Source organism: Silene latifolia, chromosome 1 (assembly GCF_048544455.1).
Source record: "Silene latifolia isolate original U9 population chromosome 1, ASM4854445v1, whole genome shotgun sequence".
NCBI classification, from domain to species: domain Eukaryota; kingdom Viridiplantae; phylum Streptophyta; class Magnoliopsida; order Caryophyllales; family Caryophyllaceae; genus Silene; species Silene latifolia.
In genome coordinates, this window is record NC_133526.1 from 54041313 (window position 1) to 54047981 (window position 6669).

The window sequence follows — 6669 nt, forward strand, 5'->3', positions numbered from 1 at the left end:
GAAATCACGCAATAAATAGAGATTTATGCATATACGATTCTAAACATAGCTTCTTCATATTCGATCATTCATCAAAAATTATAATCAAAACAATACTATTATACTTCATACGAAATATTAGCCTTTCCTAATTCAGGGAAAATAAAATATAAACAAAACATTTAAAAAAAATATTGCGAGTTACAGAATAGTATATTTGATGGAAAACAAAAAAATGATTTAAAGGCTTGAAAGCATTGAAATTGAAACAATGAATTGGAGAATAAGAATTGGTTTCTAACTAATTACTATTTATGCATATTATAACACTATGATAAGATCAAATTGACATGTGCATCGTACTTTAATAATTTGGCTAAGCAATTTGATTTGTAACCAGTTTGACAAAATAAAAATAGAATATAAGTGTTACAAAGGAGACTAAAGTGTAGGAAAGAGTGAAGGACAATAATGCACCAACATGTCAACAACTTATTAAAGATTTTTGCTACCATTCGATATTTCTAATACACCATTGTAGAAAAAAAGAAAAACTGACAAAAATGAAAGAGTCATCCAAACCAAGAAAAAAATCTGTAAAGAAGATCCATAGCCATCATTTCGAATCTCGTGCATTGTTATTGATATATGAGTATGTCATCCTCCTATAATATTAATACAAACACACACAAAAAATAACTAATAAAATTCTAATTAATTCAAAACATAATAATAAAAAAAAAAACAATTAATTTAGTTCTCACTGTATACTTTACCTACCAATTTTTTGAATAAAGTTGAAAATTCATTCTCCTACAATATTAATATAAACACAAAAAGTAACTAATAAGATTCTAATTAATTCAAAACATAATAAAAAGCAAAAGCAAAATAATTAATTTAGTTCTTTAGCTATACCTTACCTACCAATTTTTTGAATAAATTTGGAAATTCATTCTCCTTCAATATTAATAAAAACACAAAAAATAATAACAAATTAATACAAAACATAAGAAAAATAAAAAACGAAACAATTAGTTTACTTTTCTATGTATACTTTAGGTGCTATTTTTTTGAATAAAATTGAAAATTAGGGTGAATAAAATAGTTATATATATGAAATATTCTATTACAAATTCTCTCAAAATTTTATGAATGAAAGAAAAATAAAAAATTATGGTACATATATATGGAGTATATATAGTAATGATGAAATGAAAGTTAAAAGGTCATTTCATTAAATAAAGGAAATAATGGTTAAATAAATAAGGTAAATAAAAAAAAAATTATGAGAGGGGATCAATGGTTTACAATTTTTTTTTTCTTTCTTTTTTTGTGTTTATACCTTGTATTTTTCAAATTTTTTTACCTTATATTTTTTAATTTTCTTAAATTGGTAATCCATTTCACTTTTTTTTTTTTACCATGTCACATTAAAAGTTGTTACGTCACAATTAAACTTGCAATGTCACATTTTTTAAGTTAGCCTTTTAATAAGATTTTATAGATAGAAACTATTATAGGTTTTATAGCCATTATACAATCATAAATTCCAATATTTTAATTTTATTTTTAATTTATTTTGTGGTATTATTTAATTAGATAATTGATTGCCGAGAAACTCAAGAGGTGAATTAAGTAGGAAAAAATGTTAATGAAAATTATGGGTGTTAACTGTTAAGTAATATAAAGAGTTTTAATCAATTTATTTCCATGTTTAATTAAAAAAATGAATTAAATAGAAAAAAAATATTAATAAAAATGGTGGGTGGTAAGTAATATGAATAGTTTTAATTAATAAGTTTTAATTAATTTATTAACATGTTTTGTTACAAAAAATTCAATTTTAATTATAAATTATAAATTTTATTAACATGTTTTATCACAAAAGTTTCAATTAAAATGTCAATATTAACTATAAATTATGAAATTTTGATAAAAATGATGGGGCATATTCTGCACCCGCTGACCAGGTCAACATATTGAGCAAGGTCAAAGATATCCACAAGCAAGTCAACGACCTGACAAATTTAACCCTAACCGACGCGACGACTGTCGGCTGTCACTGGTCCCGGCCCGGGGCAACTAGCTACGGGGCACAGGTCCGCGAACTCATATCCAAGACCCCTCGGTGGCGAGTCAACAGGGCCCGCCGGCCTGCCATGGGTCCCTCGGCCGAGGGTAGATCAGTCTTTCCACCTGCTAGCCACTTGGCCACTTGGCCACTACGTGACAAAAGGTGAAAGTTTATAAATACTCCTCAACTCTCATTGAGGAGGGGATCCACAATTTAACCTAAGAATCACTATTCATCTGGTATTATCTTTCTTATCTCTCTACAATATATACTTCGCCAAGTAACAACAACTTATCTCCCTAAGTTTACTGACTTGAGCGTCGGAGTGAGTTCGCTCGGCCCAAAGCCGAGCCCTCAGTTTGTTCATTGTTTCAGGACACGGAGAAGAGGATTCAATCAAGGACGTCATTCTACAAGCACGGGTGGTAACAAATAACTGCTCTGGAATTACACCCGGAACAATAAATTTCTAAGGTTTACATAAATTTGGTAAAACAATATATTTAATATACAAAAATCATTTAAGAATATAGATAATATCGTTTAATATTATAGATAAGTGAACTAAATTAATTTATAGATAAATGAATTAAATTAATGCCATGTAATAATAAATTAATCCCGGTTAACGAAAAAGGGGGATTGTCGTTGTCGGTAGGAACAGTGATGATAAGAGACGGGGTAATTGGGTATGAATGTGTGTGTGGCATTTGGGTTATGCGGCTGACGTGAGCTTCAAATGTCTGCGTGACTTTTTTTATCCTACGTGACATTGTCTACGTGGACTTAATTGGACATTTTAAGGTAGCCTTTTAATAGTATTTATAGATAAGAGTAAGTTTGAGGTCCTCAATTGGAAATCTTGAAAGTTGAGACCCTTAACTAATGTTTAGTTCCTATATTACCCTTAACTCGTGTTTGTAGTGATCACCAAGCCGAATAGAACCATTTATGGCGTTTATATCTAATTCTTTTGGACTAAATTTTATTCCAGTTCATGTTTGGTTCAATAAATTTAATGATCTAAGTATTACTCCCCCCCTTCCCTTGAGAAGTTAGGTAGGTATATCCGTTTTTGAGGTAGTATTCAATAGTTATTTATTTCCATTTTTGGTATGTTTTTGCGAGTCTCCCCCATGTGCACGTGGGTGATTGATTAGTAATTTAAAAGTAATAGATAACTATTGATCGAGACAAAAAGAGCATAATACATCACACACAAAATAGCTTAATTGCTAGTGGTGTTAGGTTCAATGAATTCATGTGATATAATTCGGTCATTTGAAACAAAATTCATTTCAAATGAGTACTTGAGTTGGGTGGTTATGGCCTATGAGATACAGAACACGCCGAAGAGCAATGCAATAGAGCTATACACAAGTAACACGGCTATAAAGTACACACTCAAGCTTGAATTTTCAACGAATGCAGATTTAGGGAGGGACCTGGATTAAGCTTACATAAATTTTAAAGATGTGGACATGGGACTTTACAAGTTCGGAAAGGATTAGCGGGGCCTATAACATTTGGTAAATCGAAAGTACATTGCACGACTGTAACCAAATTCTTCGCGGACGGAACTAATGGATTATCTTGTTCATAATTAACTCGATTGTATTCCTATGGTAATTGGCAAGTGCCGTTGCTTGAAAATTGACACATTCAAATTAGCTTGTCCTTGACATAATACTGCCTCCATACTTGCATTCATTGCATTTCTATACGTTTATTTAAATAGATATGACAAGAATATTGAAGAGAAACAGAACGGATGAGAACTATGGAACAAACAATCGGCAAGTAATGGGGAGGTAAAATGAAGAGAATTATACGATAAATCAACAAGTAAAATAAACAGGGATTGCCTTCTTTTCTTTATCTCCATTTCTTAACAAGAGATGTGATTGTCTTTCAAAAAATAGAGAAAATGGATAGATGAAATGAAATACCAAAGCAAATCTCAACCATGTGTAACTCTAAGTAATGGAGAGGGAAAACGGAGAGAATTAATTATACGATTCTTACCATTGATAACTCTATAGCTATTACTCTATTAGCTTTGGAGACCATTTCATATAACAATAATCGATTTATGTACACAGTCCCAGCACAATAGCACATAACGATCGTTACTCTGACTTCTCAATTGGTCAGCAAATAAACACCATCAAATCAAATAATTGCTCAAATTCCACAAACTAACTTACCGCTATACACAACACAAATCAAAATGAAATAAATAATGCGGTAGAAATATGAAAGTAGAAATATGAGAAAATGAAACATTCAACTAGAAAATTGATCCCAAAACATAAGGATTCAATACTTGAAAGCATCTAAGATGATCATAGCTATTTAAATAAAAAATAGCTAATAAACAAACGACGATCTAATTAGTAAGAAACAGTTGGGAAAAAAAACCAAGAAGAAATCTACTTAGATCTTTGCCTCATCTTTCGACGCTTCCTCTTCAACCTCCTCATACGCTTCTTCTTCCACTGCAACAAATAATTAAATTATATTAAATTATCGACATTTTTAGAAGATGAAATTTAGATTTAGTTATGAAAAATATATGATGATGATGATGAAGGTACCTTGGCTCTCATGGTGAATTGAGGGAGAAAGTATGAACCCTAGAAACAGTGACGGCTACGGATGAGAAATGTAAAATGTTATTAGAGAACAAGTAGAATGTGGAGGTTATGTTATGTGGTGATATATGAACAAACCCTACTTTCATCACGTGGGCTTCTTACGTAGCCCCATAGTTTCAGGGGTAAAGCAACTATTTTAGCATTTGAAAAGGTTTTTGACCCATATTCAATTATGACCTGAGTTTATTTCGTATTTGTAAACTCGATATTAATTTTGTCTGACTCGTATTTTATTTTTTTTGACGGAAAAAAGGAGGCTTAAGTCGATTACATAGCTATGGATTGAGTAACACTCATTTCTTGAACATCCCGAGCCATTACGTCTTGGATCCCATGTGGAGGGATGTGAAACTCATGGTCCCCAAAAGGAAATGTCAATGCCATCTTCGATAGTTTATCCGCGCTGAAATTAGCTTCGCGATAGACGTGTCAAATCAAATAGGGTGGTGCTCATTCATGGACGTAAATGACCATAATACCCCTTTAATTTTAATGATTTCACTATAATACCCTTCTTTCAATCTCTATCTCTCTCTTCTTCCTTTACTCTTTTCTCACCCTAACTACCACCATCGAACCACCACCTGTCAGCCACCACCCGACTCCTGAAATAAAAATAAAGAAAATAGTAAAAATTACTAAAATAAATACAATACATTTATCAAAAAAAAAAAGAAAAAAGAAAATGAAAAATTCGGAAACGTAATCAACGTAATTCATGTACTATTTTTGTGGCTTATTGCGATTTGATTGCTCATGTTCACAAATCCTGCAAGTTTAATTACAGGTTTCGGGCTATTTGTTGTGCCTATGTGCTAGAATAATTATTAGAGTTGGTTTCGTTGTTCAGCGAGTTTAATTACTTGATTGATGCGAACCCTAATCCAATTAGTGTAAATAAGTCTTAATATAATTAATAAAATTAAGAATTAGAATTATTACCTGATCGATATAAGAATTAACATTCTTAATTGTGTAATTTGACGGATTTGAATAATTTTGTTTATTTGATTAATTTTGTGAGGGAGAGAACTAGAGAGAATTAGAGAAATTAGGCAAATGACATACTATGGAAAAATAACGAAAAAAAGTACATGAAAGAGTAAAACCCGTCCATGAATGAGCAACTACCAATTGTGAGTCGGACTCAATGATAAGTTGTTCCAAGCCCATCCTGCGTGCGAAATTCATACCAAACCACACCGCACGTAACTCAGCTAGTAATCTAGTATCACTGTAAAATGTCCAAGATTTATCACGAAGCCAAATATCCAATTTCCGCTATTATTGCGAAATATTACGCATGCACCCGTTGGACCAGGATTACCTTTAGAGCATCCGTCAACCTTCAATTTAATGGCGTCTCCATGTGGAGGTTCCCATTTAATCCTCTTTTGTATCATGTTCCTCTCCATATATACCTAACCATATTGAACCCACACTTTGACAACATCTCTTGCTAGTGAAATCACGAAGCCTCGCACATCAAAAGGACGAGTGTTGGCTAACTGGAAAATCGAGTTACAACGCCACTTCCATAACCACCAGCATGTTATTGCAAAAATAATATTCCACGATATACCGTGCACTTTAACATCAGTTAGTACCAAATTATTATACATCCAAGCATTAAGAGTTCATGCATAAAATATGGTTTGATTACTCCTTGTTAAAAGTTTATCCCAAATAGCAGTAGCCTAGGAGCATTCCATCAGCACATGGCGGACATCCTTAAGCCCACACGAACATAGATGGCACCCCGAATGGTAAGAAATCACGCGCTTCAACCGTTGCTCGTTAGTGGCTAGCCTATTGAGTACTGCTCGCCATAAAAATACGTTAACTCTTTGTGATACTCTCAGTTTCCATATAACGTCCCACGCAAAATCAGGAGTACGTGAGTCCTGGTTGGAGGAAATAAGCTTGTAAACTGACGCCGTGAAAAATAGCCCGGAA

The 6669-nt window shown here is 32.5% G+C and overlaps 1 long non-coding RNA gene across 1 annotated transcript; it reads right to left on the reverse strand.

The window, feature by feature from the left end:
* Positions 1-4326: 4326 nt before the first annotated feature.
* Positions 4327-4780, reverse strand: LOC141589665 (uncharacterized). Its single transcript, XR_012520473.1, has 2 exons — positions 4654-4780; positions 4327-4554 (listed from the first exon to the last, which is right to left on the reverse strand). It is a non-coding gene; the product is annotated as an uncharacterized LOC141589665 (long non-coding RNA).
* Between the last annotated feature and the right edge of the window lie 1889 nt (positions 4781-6669).